This window comes from Tamandua tetradactyla, chromosome 8 (genome assembly GCF_023851605.1).
Source record: "Tamandua tetradactyla isolate mTamTet1 chromosome 8, mTamTet1.pri, whole genome shotgun sequence".
Lineage (NCBI taxonomy): Eukaryota > Metazoa > Chordata > Mammalia > Pilosa > Myrmecophagidae > Tamandua > Tamandua tetradactyla.
In genome coordinates, this window is record NC_135334.1 from 32,140,842 (window position 1) to 32,161,201 (window position 20,360).

Here is a 20,360-nt window from a genome sequence, read left to right on the forward strand (position 1 = left end):
ATGGAGTATTCAAAAAAGGGGGCAATTAAATAACATACTCTTTTATTTTCCACTGGTGGGTTGAGGTAGGGTAGCTCCTCCCAAGGTTTGGAAAACCTCTCATGCACTTTTTTAAAACATATTTTTATTGAGATATATTTACACACATTCAGTCCATCCAAAGTATACAATCAATGGCTCATAAGACCTTCACACATTTGTGTATTCATCACCATGATCATTTTTAGAACATTTGAATCACCCCAGAAAAAGAAATAATAAGATAACACTCATACATCCCATACCCCTTACTCTTCCCTTTCATTGACCACTAGTATTTCAATCTACCCATTTTTTAGCCCCATATGCTCCCTATTATTTGCATATTTTTATCCTTATTTTTTAATTCATCTGCCCATATCTTGAATAAAAGGAGCATCAGATGCAAGGTTTTCACAATCACATAGTCACATTGTAAAACTATATAGCTATACAACACCTTGCAATATTGACACTCATTTGTTTTCCTTTATGCAAAAATGTCTTTAATTTGTACACTTTATCACCATCATTTTTATGTCATTGCTTCTCATTCTTTATCCTCTATATTCCTTCTGGAAAGGTCATATACGCCCCCAGCCCTCCTCTTTCAACTATACTTACACTCAGCTTCATTCAGTGTACTTATATTATTGTGCTACAAAAGATAGTACTGTGCTATCCATTTCTGATTTTTTACAATCATCCCTGTACTTCAGCACTGAAATGCCCAATCTCTACCCTCTTTCTATCTCTTGAGAACCTGTGTTCTTAACTTTAATGCTCAAAGTTCACCCATTAATGTTCAGTGCGTATTAGTGAGACCATAGAGTTTTTATCCTTTTGCTTCTGGCTAATTTCACTGAGCAGAATGTCTTCTGGGTGTTTCCATGATGTTATATGCTTCATGACTTTATTCTGTTTTACAGCTGCATAATATTCCATCATATGTATATAGCATAACTTGTTTAGTCACTTGTCTGCTGATGGACATTTGGATTGTTTCCATTGCTTAGCAATCATAAATAAGGCTGCTATAAACATGGGTGTGTAAATGTGCATTTGTGTCCTTGTCTTCAGTTTCTCTGAAATATACCTAGTAATAGGATTGCTGGATTACATGGCAATTCTATACTGAGCTTCCTGAAGAACTGCCAAACTGTCTTCCAGAGGGGTTGTACCATTTTAAATTTCCACCAACTGTGGATAAGTGTGCCTCTTTCTCCACATCCTCTCCAGCACTTGTCATTTTCTGTTTTTTTTTTTAATGGCCATTTTAGTGGGTGTGAGATGATATTTCATTGTGGTTTCGATTTGCATTTCCCTAACAGCTGTCGAAATTGAGGGTCTTTCCACATGCCTTTTAGCCACTTGTATTTTCTCTTCTGAAAAGTGTCAGTTTATGTCTCTTGCCATTTTTTAAATAGGGTTGTTTGTCTTATTGTTGTTGTTGAGTTGAAGGATCTCTTTATATATTCTAGTTATTAAACCTTTATCTGATGTGGTTTCCAAATATTATCTCCCATTGCATAGGCTGCCTTTTTACTTTCCTGACAAAGTTCTTTGATACACAAAGTCAATGGACCCTTTGTTTATATATCCCACTTCATTTTTCTTTCTCAAGATATTTTTAGCTATTCAGTGCACTTTGCCTTTCCAAATAAATTAAGTTATTGATTTTTCTATTTCTTCAAAGTAAGTTGGAATTTTAATTGGTAATGCATTGAATCTGTAAATCTATTTGGGTAGAATTGACATCTTAACTATAGTAGGTCTTCCAATCCACGAACAAGGTATGCCCTACTGAGCTGCTCAAAATTAAACACTTTGTGTATCAAAGAACTCTGTCAGGATTTTTGACATATAGTATCATATCATCTGAAAACAGTGAGAGTTTTACTTCTTCCTTCCAATTTAGATGCCTTTTATTTCTTTTTCTTGCCTAATTGCTCTGGCTATAACTTTCAGCACAATGTTGAATAACAATGGTGACAGTGGGCATACTTGTCATCCTCCTGATCTTAGAGGGAAAACTTTCAGTCTTTCCCTGTTAAGGATGATGATAGCTGTGGGTTTTTACATGAATTCCCTTTATCATAATGAGGAAGTTCTGTTCTATTCCTATACCTTGAAGTGCTTTCATTAAGAAAGAACGTAAAATTGTGTTACTGCCTTCTCTGCATCAATCAAGATAATCATGTGGTTTTCCAATTTTGATTTATTGATAGAGTGTATTACATTAATTGATTTTCTTGTGTTGAATCAGCCTTGCATACCTAGAATAAATCCCACTTATTCCTGTGTCTAATTTTTTTAATGTGGTGCTGGATTTGATTTGCAAGTTTTTTCTTATCATTTTGCATCTATATTCATTAAAGAGATTGGTCTATACTTTTATTTTCTTGTAGCATCTTTGTCTGGCTTTTGGTATTAGGGTGATGTGCACTTCACAGAAGGAGTGAGGTAGCTTTCTCTCCTCTTCAATCTTTATGAAGAGTTTTGACCAGGATTCATTCCTATTCTTTCTTGAATGCTTGGTAAAATTCACATGTGAAGCTATCTGATCCTGAACTTTTCTTTTTGGGGGGCTTCTTCATCTACTTCTCAAGTCAATGTTGGTTGCTATATCTTTCTAGGAAGTTGTCCATTTCATCTACATTGTCTAGTTTATTAGCATATAGTTGCTCATAGCAACTTCTCATTACCTCCCTTATTTCTGTTGGGTCATTGGTTATGCCCCTCTTCCATTTCTGGTTTTATTTATTTGCATCATCTCTCTCTCTCTCTCTCTCTCTCTCTCTCTCTCTCTCTCTCTCTCTCTCTGTCAGTCTAGCTAAGGGTCCATTGATTTTATTGATTTTTTCTCAAAGAAAACTTCTGATTTTGTTGTTTTTCCTCTATTGTGTCATATTCTCAAATTCATTTATTTCTGTTTTAATCTTTATTATTTCTTTCCTTTTGTTAGCTTTAGGGTTAGTTTTGCTGTTCTTTTTCTACTTCTTCCAGGTGAAGAGTTAATTTCTCAGTTTTTCTTCTTACCTCTTTTTTTTTTTTTTTTTTTTTTTAGAGAGAGAGGGAGGAAGGGAAGGAAAGACAGAGAGAAGGAAGGAAGGAAGGAAGAAAGGGAAACATCTTTAAACATTTTCTTGTTTTATTGTATTTTGTTTGCTTGTTTGTTTTTTACATGGGCTGGGGCCGGGAATCGAACCGAGGTCCTCCGGCATGGCAGGCAAGCACTTTGCCCGCTGAGCCACCGCGGCCCGCCCTTCTTACCTCTTTTTTAAATATAGACACTTAAAGCAATACATTTTCCTCTTAGCACTACCTCTGCTGACTCCCATAAATTGTGATATGTGTTTTCATTTTTATTTGCCTCAAGATATTTACTGATTTCTTTTGTAATTTCTTCCTCGACTCACTGGATGTTTAAGAATGTATTGTTTAGCCTCCACATATTCGTGAATTTTCTGGACCTCTCCCTGTTATTGATTTCCAATCTCATTCCATTATGATTCACGAAAGTGTTTTATATAATTTTCAGTCTTTTAAAATGTATTCAGACTTTGCTTTGTGACCCTGCCTATAAACTATCCTTGAGTATGAGCTATGAGCACTTCAGAAAAATGCGTATCATACTTTTGTGGGGTATAATGTTCTGTAAATGTCTGTTGAGTCTGGTTCATTTATCATATTATTCAACATCTCTGTTTACTACTGACACTTGCTCTAGAGGTTCTATCCATTGATGAGAGCAGGGAATTGAAGTCTCTTAGTACTACTATGGTAGAAGTGTCTATTTTTCCCTTTAATGTTGTCAGTGTTTACTTCATGCATGCCAGATTCTGGCATGGTGCATAAATATTTAAGATTGTTATATATTCTTGTTGAATTGTTCCTTTTACTGATACATAGTGTCCTTCTTTGTCTCGTTTTATTGTTTTATACTGAAGTCTACTTTCTCAGATATTAATACAGCTAGCCCTGCTCTTTTCTGGTTGTTGTTTGCATGAAATATCTTTTTCCAACCTTTCACATTCACCATATGTTTGTCCTTGGGTCTAAAATGAGTTCCCTGTAGACAGCATATAGATGGGTCCTGTTTTTTAATCCATTCTGCCAGTCTATGTCTCTTCATTGGGGTGTTCAATCCATTAACACTTAATGCTATTATTGTAAAGGAAGTATTTTCTTCCACCATTTTGTCTTTTATATTTTATATATCATACCTAGTTTTTTTCTCATTTTACCTTTACTGATAGTCTTAATTTCTATACTTTTTGCCAAACCTGTCTGTCCTGTCTATCCTATCTGCCTGCATTGCTCCCTTAGTATTTCTCATAAAGCTGTTTTCTTAGTCACTAATTCTTTCAAAGACTTTTTGTCTGAAAATATTTTATTCTTTCTCTCATTTTTTAAGACAGCTGTTCTGCATCTAGAATTCTTGGTTGGCCATTTTTCTCTTTCAGAATCTTAAACATATCATAGCACTGCCTGCTGGCCTCCCTGGTTTCTGCTGGAAAATCCACACAGTCTTATCAAGTTTCCTTTGTATGTGATGGACTGCTTTTCTCTTGATGCTTTCAAAATTATCTCTTTCTCTTTGACATTTGTAATCTGATTAGTAAGTGTCTTAGAGTATGTCTATTTGGGTCTATTCTTTTGGGGTATGCTGCACTTCTTGGATATGTAATTTTACTACTTTCATAAGAGATGGGAAATTTTCAGTGATTATTTCCTCCATCAGTCTTTGTCCTCTTTTTCCCTTCTATTCTTTTCTCCTTCTGGGATACCCATAGTACATTTATTCATGCACTTCATATTATCATTCAATTACCTGAGACCCTGCTCATATTTTTCTTCTTTCCCTATATTTTCTTTTGTGTGTTGGATTTCAGATGTTTAGTTCTCTAGTTCACTAATCCTTTCTTCTGCTTCTTCAAATCTATCCTTGCAGATTTCCATTGTTTTTTTTCCCATCTCTTCTACTATGCCCTTTATTCCTATATGTTCTGTGAGTTGTTTTTAAGTTCTTCTTTATGTTTGCCCAATGTCTTCTTTATATCCTCCCTCAACTTGCTGATTTGATTTTTGATGAGATTTTGCATATGTCTTTGAACATCCTAAACTAGTTGTTTCAAATCCTGTATCTCATTTGAAGTGTTGATTTGTTCCTTTGACTGAGCCATTTCTTTCCTTTTCCTAGTATGACTCATTATTTTTCACAGCTGTTTAGGCATCTGATTTACTTAATTAGTTTATTCTGGAGGTTGGTTTTCACTCTTTTACCTAGGATTTTCTTGCTGGATAGTTTTGTTTTCTATGTGTTCTTTAGCATTCAGTTCTAATTTTTCTAGACTTCTAGTATATATTCTGTTTAACTGAACAGGATTTTTCAGTTCTTGTTTTTTGGATTCTTGCCCTGCTTATAGGAGCAATTTTTTTTTTTGAGGAGAGTCTCCTCAGATATGATTGACCTCAGTCAGATATTCCCAGACCAGACATGCTCATGTCTCAGGGGGAGAGACTAGCCAGTATCAAGCTTCCCTGAAGGTGAGACCCAGGAGATTGGCAGAATTTTCTAGAAAGCCCCTAGACTCTATACTTTTCCTATCCTGTCCAGTATGTGACACTTGTTTTCCTGCAGCTTTCCACCAGTGTGAAGTGATACAGTGACTTTAATTTCAACAGCCTCTCCTTGCCAGTGGTGTGGGTGAGATGGACACTGAGGTATTAGACAAGATTTGGTTGCTTCTGCTTTCTAGCCCTTGGCATCTGAATTCCCTGAAGGAGGGTCTCTACCTCAACTGGGGCTCCACCCCCTTTTTCTTGGCGATACACCCTTAGGGAATTGTCCCCTTCCATGTAACTATTTGCTTTGTTTCTCAGACATGTCCTAATTCCACCCTGGCCTGGGGTAGTGCTGGAGCCTGAGAATGCTTGCAGTTCTATTTGATGAGCTGTTAAGAGGTTAAAAAGAAAACAAAGAAAAACAAAAAACTATTAAGAGCCAGACCCCTGCTCTCAGGCTTGTCAGTCAAGAGCTGGAGTTGGTACATGGTTCTATATGTCCTCAGGCTATATGTGACCCCCTTTTCTTTAGGTCAAGCCCTTTTCCAGTATTTTGTGCTGTCTGAGTAAAAAATTCTCTGGCTGTTCATTTTTACCCATCAGCCCCACTAGCTCTCTGCCAGGGCAAAACTCCTAGTTCCTTTAGTGTTTACACCACATTTATCTGTGCTTGGGGCCTGTTTTCAGCAGTCAGAATTTGTTGATAAATTCTGCAATTTGCTCTTGGTTGAGCTTATTCCCTGCTACTAGTAAACTCTGTTTCCCTTCCCCTCAGGAAACTAGCTTATCATGCCCATGGGAGAGAAGCACCAGCCTCTGCAGCTTGGTATACTTACAGTTATGTGTGGGATCTCAGATGTTCCACCTATTCCAGTCTGGTGTACCATGTTTGTCTGGTCACTGATGTCCCCCTAGCAGTTGTTCTGTACAGTTCCTAGTTATTTACTAACTACTCTGGAGGACAAATTAAATTCCACAAATCACCATGCTGCCATATTTCCCTGCCTCCCTAACATACTCTTAAAGAACCAATTAGTTAAAGAGGAAATCACAAGGGAAATTAGGAAATATCTTGAGGTAAATGAAAATTAAAATACAACATACCAAACCTCATGGGACACTGTGAAGGAAGCCCTGAGAGGGTAGCAAACTGTTTTAAGTGCTTACACTTAAAAAGAAGAAAGACCTTGAATCAGAGACCTAATCAAAAAACTGGAAAAACTAGAAGAAGGAAAGCAAACTAAACCCCAAGCAAGGAGAGGAATGGAAACAACAAAGATTACAGTGGAGATGAATGACATAGAAAACAACAACAGCAACAAAACAATAGAGGGAATCAACAAAACAAAAAGTTGGTTCTTAAAAAAGATCAAGATAATCAACAAACCTTTAGTTCGACTGAGAAAGAATAAAAGAGACAGGGTACAAATAATGAAAACAAGAAATGAAAAGGGGGATATTACTTCGGAAACTGCTGAAATAAAAATAACTATAAGGGGATACTATAAACAAGTGCATACAAATAAATTAGAAAACCTGGATGAAATTGACAAATTCTTAGAAACACGAACTACCTACATCAACCCAAGAAGAAATAGAAGAGCTCAAAAAAAATTACTAATAAAGAGAATAAATCAATCATCAAAAACTTCGCAACAACAACAAGAAAAAAACAGGACCAGATGGCTTCACAGAGGAATTTTAACAAACATTAGCAAAGACTTACCTCCAATTCTGCTCATACCCTTCCAAAAAACTGAAGAGAAGGGAGCACTTTCTAATTCATTCTATGAGGCCAATATTACTCTTATACATAAGCCACACAAAGAAAACTACAGATCAGTATCTCTTATGACTAAAGAGGCAGAAATCCTTAACAAAACACCACCAAACTAAATCCAACAGTATGTTAAAAGAACTATATACCATGTTTAAGTGGGATTTATTCCTGGCATGCCAGGTTGATTACACATAATAAAATAAATTAATGCAGCATGTCACATTAACAGAATGAAGGATAAAAACATATGGTCATCTCAATTGATGCAAAAATAATATGGTGCAGCCACTGTGGAAGACTGTTTGGCAGTTCCTCAGAAAACTAAGTATAAAACTATCATATGAACCAGTAATCCCACTACTAGGTACATACCAAGAAGAACTGAAAGCAGGGCTTGAATGATATTTGCAAACTGATATTCATACTGTATAATTCACAACACCAAAAAATGGAAGCAACCCAAGTGTCCATCAACCAATAAATGAATAAATAAAATGTATATCCACACAATGGAATATTACTTAGCCATAAAAATGAATAAAGTCCTGATACATGCAACAACATGGATGAACCTTGAAGATAGCATGTTGAGTAAAACAAGCAGACACAAAAGAACAAATATTGTATGATCTTACAGATTTGAAACAATTAGAATAAGCAAACTCATAGAATCAGAATCTAGAATATACGTTACTAGGAGACCAGGTAGGAATAAAGAATGGGAAGCTAAAGTTTAAATGTACAGGGCTCCTGTTTGGAATGATGGAAATGTTCTAAAATGGATGGTGGTGATGGCACTACAACATTGTGAATGCAGTTAACAACACTGAAATATATATCTGAATATGATTAAATGGGGAAATGTTAGATTGTAAATATGGTAACAGAACAAAAATTTTTAATAAGCCATGGAAATACACTCACTATACAGTTAACCTTAAGTTAAACCATGTTTTAATTAATAGTACAATTATAAAAATTTGCTATTATTGATTGTAACAAATGTTCCAAACCAACGCAAAGTGTTGGTGATGGAGTAGTACATGGTAATTCTATATTTTAAGTATGATTGTTCTGTAATCTCACAACTTCTTTAATAAAGAAAAAATAACCATGAGGATTCTTTGGGAAAGACTGTGAAACTATTAAACCTTATAATCAGGGGATCCCCTGATACTGTGTCCAACTTTAGGGAAACCCAAATCAATAGGCCATGCCCTTGATCAGGATGCTTACTCTTGTGAAGCTTATGTAGGTAGCATAGAAGCCTAGACAACCTATAGGCATGCCTAAAAGTTACTTCAGAAGGACCTCTGTTTTTTCTCAGATGTGGCCTCAGTCTCTCTAATTCTAACTCTGCAAGTGAAATCATTCTCCCCCACCCCACATGGGACATGATATCCAAGGGTAAAAGTCTCCCTGGTGACGTGGGAGAGGATTCCCAGGGATGAATCCAGAATTGGCACCATGGGATCAACAGTTACATCCTGACCAAATGGGGGAAGAGTAGTGTAATTAATAAAGTATCAGTGGCAGAGAGTTCAAATAGAGTCGAGAGGCTACTTGGAGGTTGCTCTTATGCAAGCTCCAGGCAGACCTTGTTACCTATAATAACCTGCCAACACCCAACCAGGACCATTCCAGCCAATCCTAAAGAACACTAGGGCAATTTATAAGATTCCACAAGGGTTCCAGGCACTAAAGTAACTTGCCAGAAACCTACAAACTCCAGATAGGTCCCTGGTCCACATAAGTCCTGAAACTTTAGCCCAGCCTCTCCAGAATAGCAGATAGTTCCATTCCCTATTTTCCAATATCAAAAATTTAGAATTGCCATAGTCGAAACAACCCCAATGAGAGGTATGGAAAGATCAAAGGTGACAGTGGAATTATACTTAGAAGATAGGACTTAACAAATGAATACAATGTTGAATCATTAAATTGATATTCCTTTTAGTTTCCAGTATTTTAGAGCAGCTAGAAGTAAAAACCTAAAATTGTGAAACTAAACCATGTCAAAGTCTGAAATATGTTCTACAACTAATTGTGGTACTGTGCTTTGAAATTTATAGCTTTTTTGTATATATGTTATTGTTCACAAAAAAAGAAGGAAAAGAAAGTCGATTGTGCTGATAAAAAAGTACTTAAGCCCTTTAGCCTCCTATATTCTAGAGCAGCTAGAACAAAAATATGAGAGGATCATATGGTAGCCCTTGACAAACTCTGGGTTCTATCCTGTAACCACTTTTTGAAGAGGGCTTTGAAAACTATTGTTTTTTTCTGTCTTTGCATTGTATATATGTTATACTATACAATAAAAAAAGTCAAAAAAAAGTTTCTTTGGGAAGCACTAGTTAGGTCCTAATGATATTCAGAATTTATGAGGATGTAAAAAGTTATTCCCAGATTTGGCCCTAAGGGATTTTAACAATTCTCTGGGGGAGGATTGTAGTCTCCAGAATACAATTTCTTTCATTGAGCAGATTGAAGTTTCTGAAGAGTACCTATATTGGTCTCAGAGGCCTCTGAGAGTCTCATAAGGTTGATATTACTACAAGTGAGCCTGAAGGGAGAAGCTCCGTGAAGATTTGGGTTCTGGTGGTGTGCTCTAGAGACAAATTTTACTTAAATAGGTTGGCCATGTACAAGACTGTTGACAATCCTCATGTGTTAGCATTGAATGATGACTTTGTGCCCATCTCAGTGCTTAACATTCTAGGACATAAAAAGAGAATTAGAAAACAGTATTCTTCACCCTCAGAGCATATATATTTTCTTCAGAAAAACAAAAGTAATGCATAGGATACAAGTCAGCTCAATCAAATACTAAGCTGATGACCCTTTGTAATATACATGCAATGAGTATATTACTGATGGGCTAGAAGCACAGATCATGTTTTTCTTTTTTTTTTTTTCCTGGTGAAGATCATTCTTTAGGAAGGGGAAGGAAGATATTGGTAGGGTTATTGATGATTAAACAGATGGTATCAAAGAATAAGTTTCCAGATGGTGATTTGTGATTCCAAAATGGAAGGCTGTTGGAAGACAAGGGCCATGTCCCGTGAAAAACAAGAAGAAAAGAACCACCACCATGACCTCTAAGACTTACAACAAATGTTCAAGGGAGATGAAGATAAATTGCTAAATAATACTCTAAAGTATACAATGGTACCACAGAAAGAAAAATAGTATAAGAGAGACTGTTCGAAAAATCAAAACAGAAATTAACAAGGAAAGGGATTAGGAAGCAGAATGTAGACTACTTGAGTGGGAAAGATGGGTTTACTTTATCCAACACTATGATCTCAGCACCTAGTACCCAGCAATGGTAGGAGATAAATATAACAAATAAATTTTATGTTTTAATATAACTAAAAATATTATAAATACTTGCAAAATTTGATTGGATGAAACTCATGGCCAAAATTCAGTGGAGGGCATACATTATTTAAAATTAGCATATTTTAAAGATGTGTGTTCTAGTTTGCTAGCTGCTGGAATGCAATATATGAGAAATGGAATGCTTTTTAAAAGGGGGAATTTAGTAAGTGGCAAGTTTACAGTTTTTAGGCCATGGAAATGTCCCAGTTAAGGCAAGTCTATAGAAATATCTGATCTAAGGTGTCCAGGGAAAGATACCTTGGTTTAAGAAGACCAATAAGGTTCAGGGCTTCTCTCTCAGCTGGAGGGCACGTGGTGAACATGGAGACATCTTCTAGTTTCCTCTCCAGGCCTCCTGCTTAATGAACCTCCCAAGGGGCATGTGCTGGTTTGAAAGGATATATGTCCCCTAGAAAAGCCATGTTTTAATCAAAATCCCATTTCATAAAGGCAGAATAATCCCTATTCAACACTGTGTGTTTGAAACTGTAATTAGATCATCTCCCTGGAGATGTGATTTGATCAAGAGTGGTTGTTAAGCTGGATTAGGTGACGACATGTCTCCACCCATTTGGGTGGGTCTTGATAAGTTTCTGGAGTCCTATAAAAGAGGAAACATTTTGGAGAATGAAAGAGATTCAGAGAGAGCAGAACAGAACGACATTGCCGTGAGAAGCAGAGACCACCAGCGATCTTTGGAGATGAAGAAGGAAAATGCCTCCTGGGGAGCTTCACGAAACAGGAAGCCAGGAGAAGGAGCTAGCAGATAATGCCGTTTTTGCATGTGCCCTTCCAGATGAGAGAGGAACCCTGACCGTGTATACCATGTGCCTTTCCACTTGAGAGAGAAACCTTGAACTTCATCGGCCTTCTTGAACCAAGGTATCTTTCCCTGGATGCCTTTGATTGGACATCTCTCTAGCCTTGTTTTAATTGGGACATTTTCTCGACTTCAGAACTGTAAACTAGCAATTTATTAAATTTAAAATTTAAAATTTCTGTTTCTGGTATATTGCATTCTGGCAGCTAGCAAACTACAATGGGGCATCTTCCTTCTTCACCTCCATAGATCGCTGGCAGGTGGACTCTACGGTTCTTTTATCATACTTGTGACTCTGTTCTGTTGCTCTCCTATTGTTCTCCTCATTCTCCCATCATTCTCAGAACACATTCTCTCCAAAAATGTCTCCTCTTTTATAAGATCCCAGTAAACTAATTAAGACTCATGTAGAATGGGTAGAGACACATCTCCATTTAATCAAGTTTAATACCCACAATTGAGTCATATCTCTGTGGAGATAACCTAATCAAGTTTCCCACCTATAGTACTGAATAGGGATTAGAAGAAACTATTGCTCTCACAAGATTGATTAGGATTAAAACATGACTTTCCTAGGGTACATAAATCCTTTCAAACTGGCACAATATATTTAGAAATAAAGAGATTTCTAAGGCAAGATGACAAATTCTTTTATGAAATCTAGAAGCTAGAGTTTGGGAACAAGATAAATAACAGAAACATAGAAATGATATGTTTGTGGTCACATTCCACAACTACTTGGTCAGAAGAAACATATGATGATTTTGCTCCAAAAATCACACTCAGTTCATTCCTCTGTTCTCTTTAGGACTTAAAAAGACAAATATATATATATAAAATACTTAGATCAGGAAATGTGAAGAATCTTAATAGTTCATAAAAGTGAAAAATAAAATACCAGGTATAGTAAGTCATATATCACACACACTTCAGATTGGCAAACTATTTAACATTCAGGGAAAGTATGGCACATGTTTTTGGCTATAGAGAGGAAGAAGAGAATTCAAGGGAGAAAGGCAATGATGACTCCGTTAAGGATGCTATATATCTGGCCCAATATATGCTATTCCATGTAATCCTACAACAACACTTTTGATTAGGTATTATAATTTCTAGTATACATATAGTGAAGTCAATACTCAACAGTTTAATTTACTTTACCAGTCACATGAATAGTAATAGTAAAGTTAGAATTCAAACCCAACTCAGTCTGATTCCAAAATCAGGCTATTAATCACCATGCTTTCTTTTCTAACAGAGAGAAAGAGAAAAATGAAAATTCTCATTAAAAATATAAAATTAACACATTAAGGAAAAATATGTTTAGAGTAACCAGTGTAGTTACATTAAGGGTATACTTGGATTTAAGAAGTACATAGACAAACACTGAAAGACAAACAATATAGCAAAGAATTATGATGAAGTGCAATGGCTTTGGAAGTTCACAAACCAGGGTTAGAATTCTGACTCTAATTTCCCAGCTATGGGATTAGACAACTAAGTCAGCCTATTCTTCAATTTCTTCATCTGCAGATAGGAATACTAATACTTCTTTCAAAAGGTTGTTATGGCGATTAAATGAGCTAACATTAAAAGTTATATGCACAGATGCTTTATAAGAATCACAGAATAATTGGTCATTGTCTTAATAGTCATTGCTGAATACCAAAGTACGATAAAAAAAATTTTAACATTACTACTGGTAGACTAATTTTTTAAGTTATTATAGAAGAGACTGGCTAAACACTAACCAATCTTGTTCCCCATTCCTGGGCAAAGATTACATTTACTAGTCTACTTTAGTTAGGTGGTTGGAACCATGCAAGTGAGTTCCGGCCAATGGGAAAGGATGCGTACCATTTCCAGGTTTGGTGATAAAAACATCCCATGTAACTCTCCACATTTTCACCTGCTGGCCAGCTGAATCCAGAGAGTCCAACGAGAGAAGGTCTTAGAAAATGGCTATGCCACAAAATAGGAGCTGAGATCTCTGAATCATCATGTGGAAGGTAACCTTCCACACCTGATCAAACTGCGTGTTGTATGCCAGAAATAAATGTAAATCATGTTAGGCCACAGATATTTTGAGGTAGATGTCTCAACACAGCCTATTCTAGATCAACAAATAATTAACATCAGATGAAGAACATGGATGGGTCAGACCTAGTACTTAAGAAATAATATGTCCTATACTTTCTGATTTATCAGGGACAGTTTCAGTTTATACCTGTTGTTTGTCCAAATGTCCCAACCAGTTTAGCATTTATCCTGGATATGAATATTAATGAGATATTATTATAAATAGTTGCATTAAAATAGTCCATGATGGGTTTAGTAAACTTCCAGTTTATACTTCTAGGTTCTACATTGGTTCTAGGCCCTAATGTATGGATGCATGTGCAATGAAGAATAAAATTTTCCTTTATTATGTAGTTAAATCTAAGAGACAGCCAGAGAGAATCAATATTCTTTCCCTAATCTTTCTAATGCAACATAACTAAACCTCACTTCCAAAGAGAGCATACAGCAAGCTCACTGATTAACCAAAATCATTTACACACAACTAACTCCTTTCAGCCTTGAATGATGGTAGGGAAAGTATCTGATGCTGCCAATTCTGCAGCCATCTTGTGTCCGAGACCATTGTGCTGTGGCCTGTGCCATGGCCTTCCAGATGCATAAAACCACTGACTGCCAACCTGTATGATCAGTGCATTCTAACAAATTTTCCCAATTTCAATTTGTTTTGTTTCTGATAATTGTTCATTTCGACCACTTGATTAAGGTGGTAACTGTCAGCCTTTTCTACTGTAAAGTTATCCTTTCCTCTTTTGCAATTAACAAGTATTTGATGGGTAGCTACTCTAAAATTATGTCAATATCTTGTTCCTCATACGATTTCCAATTTATTTCTTTTTTATAACTGGATTTGTGATTCTTTATTTGATTGAATGATTTTTGTTGGTGATCACACAGTCCTTAATTCAACCAATGGGAGCCTATTGAATCTGTTTTCTGGGACTTTTGTCATGTCCCCACAATTCTTTGACAACTTCATTGCTTTCTGGCACAGAAAGATGTTCCAAGCTCATTTTTTGCTTTCTATGGCCCAGTTGTAGAATCAGTCATTTTTATAAGGAATGAAAATCTGGCTTAGAAGCTAAAATCTGGGTGTCAATGTGCTCATTGCTACTGAGGTACTGTTTCACTCCCTTCAAACTCTGACACATCCTACATGGATGTCCTCCTCACCCTGCTCAGGTTGCCTCTTCACATGGATACCCTCTGGCACACTTCCAGGCTACTCCTTCAAAGATATTCTCTCCTCTACCTCAGTTTCTGTCACCTTCTTTTAGGCCACAATTCCCCACCCTCTGCCTCTCCATCATAAACACTTTTCTCACCTCTCTTGGGCTTTGACACCATGCACTTTCCTCCTTAGTCTTCTCAGGCTATAACTTCCCATACTGAATAGACCTTCTATTCAGAGATCTTACTTTTATTTTATTTTATTTTATTTATTAAACATGTGAACATACAAAAACAAACATTCTTACCATATGATTATTTCATTCTTCATATATAATCAGTAACCCCCAATATCATCACATAGTTGTATATTCATCATCATGATCATTTCTTAGAACATTTGCATCAAGAGGGAAAATTCTCCACTTGGGGAAGTTGTATTTTCCCTTTTTATGAACAAACCTCAAGATTGGGGGCTCAGCCTATTGCTTTGGTTGTCCCCACTGCTTTTGAGAATATCAAGAATTTGCCACTTGGGGAAGCTGAATTTTATCCCTTTCTCACCATTCCCCAAAGGGACTTTGCAAATATTTTTTTATTCACTGTTCAAATCACTTTGGGATTTATTGGGGCATCACTTTGGGCAAACCTACAAAAATCTCATGCTCTACTCAAGGTTCCACATACTATGGTGTTCAGTTAATTTGTTCACATAAGTTCTATAAGGAGATGCACTAGTCAAAATATAAATTTTGTACCAAACAAACATTTTTTGCTTTAGTCTCACACATAAGTTAAAGTTTTAAAATATTAATTACCACCCATTTTCAACACCCTGCATTATTGACATTACTTTGTTCTTCCTCATGCAAAAACATTTTTTAATTTGTACATTTAGTCACTATTATTATACACTCTAGGCTTTCCTAGATTTTGCCATCTGAGTCTTTATCATCTATCTTTCCTTCTGATTTCCTTTATGCCCCAGGCCTCCTTCCTATGTCATTCTCAGATTCAGCTTCATTCAGTGTTCTAACATTATTGTATTACAGTTAGGTAGCATTGTGCTGTCCATTTCTGAATTTTTACAATCAGTCCTGTTGCACAGTCTATATCCCTTCAGCTCCAATTACCCAATACCTACCCTATTTCTATCTCATGATGGTCTGTGTTACCAACTGAAGTTTTCCAAGTTCATTCATTAATGTCAGTTCATATCAGTGAGACCAGACAATATTTGTCTTTTTGTTTCTGGCTACTCTCACTCAGCAATATAATGTCCTTAAGGCCCATCCATGTTGTTACATACTTCATAACTTTATTCTGTCTTACAGTTGCATAAAATTCCATCGTATGTATATACCACAGCTTGTTTAGCCATGCGTCTGTTGATGGACATTCTGGCTGCTTCCATCTCTCAGTAATTGTAAATAATGCTGCCATAAATATTGGTGGGAAAATGTCCATTTGTGTCCTTGCCCTCATGTCCTCTGAGTAGATACTTAGCAATGGTATTGCCAGGTCATATGGCAATTCTATACTTAGCTTCCTGAGGAACCATCAAACTGCCTCCACAGTGGTTGTCCCATTTGACATTCCCACCAACAGTGGATAAATGTGCCTCTTTTTCCACATCCTCTCCAGCACTTGTTGGTTTCCTTTTTATTGGTAATGGCCATTCTGGTGGGTGTCAGATGATGTCTAATTGTGGTTTTGATTTGCATTTCCCTAATAGCCAGTGAAGTTGAGCATCTTTTCATGTGCCTTCTAGCCATTTGTATTTCCTCTTCTGAGAAGTGTCTGTTCATGTCTTTTGTCCATTTTGTAATTGGGTTGTCTGTCTTTTCATTGTTGAGTTGAACAATCTCTTCATATATTCTGGATACTAGACTTTTATCTGATATATCATTTCCAAATATTGTCTCCCATTGTGTAGACTGTCTTTCTACTTTCTTGACGAAGTTCTTGGATGCACAATAGTGTTTAATTTTGAGTAGTTCCAATTTATTTATGTATTTCTTCAATGTTCATGCATTAGATGTAAGGTCCAGGAAACCACCTCCTATTATAAGATTCATAAGATATTTCCCTACATTTTCTCCTAAAAGCTTTATGGTCTTAGATCTAATGTTTAGGTCTTTAATCTATTTTGAGTTAATTTGTGTATAGGGTGTGAGATATGGATCCTCTTTCATTCTTTTTCATGGGGATATCCAGTTCTCTAGGCACAATTTATTGAAGAGACTGTTCTGTCCCAGGTGAGTGGGCTTGACTGCCTTATCAAAGATCAATAGTCCATAGACAAGAGGGTCTATATCTGAACACTATTCAATTCTATTGGTCAGTATATCTATCTTATGTAAGTACAATGCTGTTTGACCACTGTAGCTTCGAATATGCCTTAAAATCAGGTAGCATGAGACCTCCAACTTCATTTTTCTTTCTCAGGATACTTTTAACTATTCAGGACACCCTGTCCTTCCAAATAAATTTGGTTATTGGTTTTTCTATTTCTGAAAAGTAAGTTTTTGTGATTTTAATTTGTATTGCATTGAATTTGTAAATCAATTTAGGTAAAATTGACATCTTAACAATATTTAGTCTTCTAATTCATGAACACAGCATGCCCTTCCATTTATTTAGGTCTTCTGTGATTTCTTTTAACATTTTCTTGGAGTTTTCTTTGTATAGGTCTTTTGTATATTTAGTTAAATTTATTTCTAAATATATTATTCTTTTGGTTGCAATTGTAAATGGAATTTTTTTCTTGATTCTCCCTCATATTGTTCATTACTAGTGTATAGAAACACTACATATGGCCATACCTAGCTGCAAAGGAGACCGGAAAAGTAATTTCTGTAACTTGCCTCAATGTCTCCCTATCCAGACTCAGAGACTAAGAGAACAGCCACTGGTAGCTGTGAGGGGCTGGGGGTGGGGAGATCAATCTACAATTTCTATCACAGTTTAAAGATTTGGCTACCTAAACTTCCATGATTATTTTCCCATCCATGAACATACTTCTTCCCAGGCGAGACATGTTCAAAGTCCCATCTGGATACTCCATTTAGTTCAAACTCCAGAATCTCTCCTTAGATTAAGCTGGGAGTCCTGATGGGCTAATAATACAAACATAGAAAGATCAGTTATCTGCTCACAGTTTTACCAATGATGGGGGAACAACAGGATAATCACAGTAAAATTCCCATGTGGAAAATAGGCTAGTCAGAAACACACACCAGTCACTCATTGTTCCAAATAATTATCAAATTCTGCTGTGCAAAGAGAGTAAAATCTCCTTGTGCTGGTAAGAAGATAGAAAGAAACAGAGAAAAAGATAGTGATAGAGAAAGACAATATGGAGATAGATAAAGGCAGACAGAAAGAAAGAGAGATGCAGAAACACAATGAGAAAGAGAGACAAAAGAATAAGAAGTGACAGAGAAACTCAAAGACAAAGAGAAAGAAATAGAGACCGAAGCAAAAAGCAATAAAGGCAGAGGCCACACATATACACACACAGTGATAAGTTATGACAAAGAGGGAAGCAATCAAGACCCTGCTTATTGATTATTGGAAAGGCCAGTGCCACGGGCAATGATTTATTTTTCTGGAATTGGGACTTTGTGAAGGGATCTTGCTAATAGGAATTCCACAAAAGAAACTTCAAATATATCAAATATATAAAATTAAGTAATATTTAATGGAGATAATTACTCTGTATTACACTTAAGTTTCAAAATCAGCCATTAGAAAAAAAAAACAGAGCTTAAAAATATTTCATAGGAAGTTTTGTTCACCAGCAAATATTAAACATATTAGTTAATAGAAACCCAACCTATCTGGTCTTTAAGAAATGTGAAATTTTATTTGCTTAAAATGGTTTTCATTTATATAACCAGAAGTTCAAAAATAGGTGGGGGTTGCTTCAGATGCGTCATGATTGGGATTTAACTTTTGTTTCCCTTCAATTCTCTCAGGGATACTCTTTGCCATGGTTCAGCTTCATACTCAGATTGGAATTCTCCTGTTCATAAATAGAGTTGCTAGGAGAATTACAGCCTTTGTTCTTGAACCAATCACTAGCAAAGAGATTAAGATAGCTGCGAGTGGCTTAAATCAATCAGAATCCAATGTCAGAACTGGAATTTATCTCTAAAATTGTATCATTACTCCATGACAAGGAGGGGGTAAATTGAAAATTGGGAGTATTGATCCTAATGACCAATACAATAAGCTAACAATGCAGCATAACTGTAAAATGGTGTGTGGTAATAAAGAAACCATTATTATATGACATGCAGGTGCTTGTGCACCTTATTTTATTTATTCTTCACAATAGCATCAAGAGATGGGTCTTTTCAACATTTAGCAGCAAGCATATAGTGTTTCAGAGGTTAAATAACTTATTTCATGGAAACAGAATGGTAGAACCAGTGCTCTTTACCATATGATCTGAGATGCTGACATCCTGTTGTAATTTTAATGATTTGGCATGACCTTGATGTAACTCTGAAAAATATAAAGATCTTACTTTGACATCATAATCACATGTTGTGCCAATTTGAAATGATGTATGGTCCCCAGAAAAGCCATGTTTTAATACTAATCTCATTTTGTAAAGGCAGCCATTTTTTCTAAACCCCATTCAGTACTGTATGTTGGAAACTTTGATTAGATCATCTCCATGGAGATGTGACTCAATCAAGTGTGGGGCTTAAACTTGAATAGATTAAATGGAGATGTGACTCGTCCCATTTGGGTGGGTCTTGATTAGATTACTGGAATCCTATAAAAGAGGAGACATTTTGGAAAATGCTGGAGATTCTGGGAGAGCAGAGAATGATGACAGCCATGAGAAAGATTCAGTATGCTGCAGAACCATGAACCAGGGAGGCCACCAGCCAGTGACTTTTGGAGATGAAGAAGGAAAATGCCTCCCAGGAAGCTAGTAGATGATTCTGTGTTCACCATGTGCCTTTCCAGATGAGACAGAAACCCTGACTATGTTTGCCATGTACCTTTCTATTAGAGAGAGAAACCCTGAACTGCATCGGCCTTCTTGAATCAAGGTACCTTTCTTTGGATGCCTTAGATTGGACATTTCTATAGACTTGCTTTTATTGGGGTCATTTTCATGGACTTAAAACTGTAAGCTTGTAATTTATTAAATTCCCCTTTTTAAGAGCCATTTCATTTCTGGTGTATTGCATTCCGGCAGCTAGCAAACTAGAACACATGTCCTTATTTGTTCTTCCCCTCCAATATTGACCACATTATGTTCATTCTGCCTATGAGCCTCTAGCCCTCATTGTTTCCCTAAATTCCTCCTCTGTGATGGGAAAGAAAAATTTTCTCACAATGACTCTAGTACTAAAACCCTACTTGAGTTCCTTTTTTAGGTTCTACAGCCAATTCTTTTTACTGTTTTATTGTGAAATGTAACATATACTTATACCAGAGTGTACAAAACATAATGTACATCTCAATAAATTACCACATACAATATTGCTGGCATCTCAAATCTCTTCCTCACCCTTATCT

General features: G+C 36.2%; 1 long non-coding RNA gene across 1 annotated transcript in view; it reads right to left on the bottom strand.

Moving 5' to 3' along the window:
• LOC143643329 (uncharacterized) overlaps nucleotides 1-6,532 on the bottom strand; it is a 121,732-nt gene extending 115,200 nt beyond the window's left edge. The window contains exon 1 of the long non-coding RNA XR_013156223.1: nucleotides 6,423-6,532. This is a non-coding gene — a long non-coding RNA (uncharacterized LOC143643329). The remainder of the gene's footprint in view (nucleotides 1-6,422) is intronic.
• Between the last annotated feature and the right edge of the window lie 13,828 nt (nucleotides 6,533-20,360).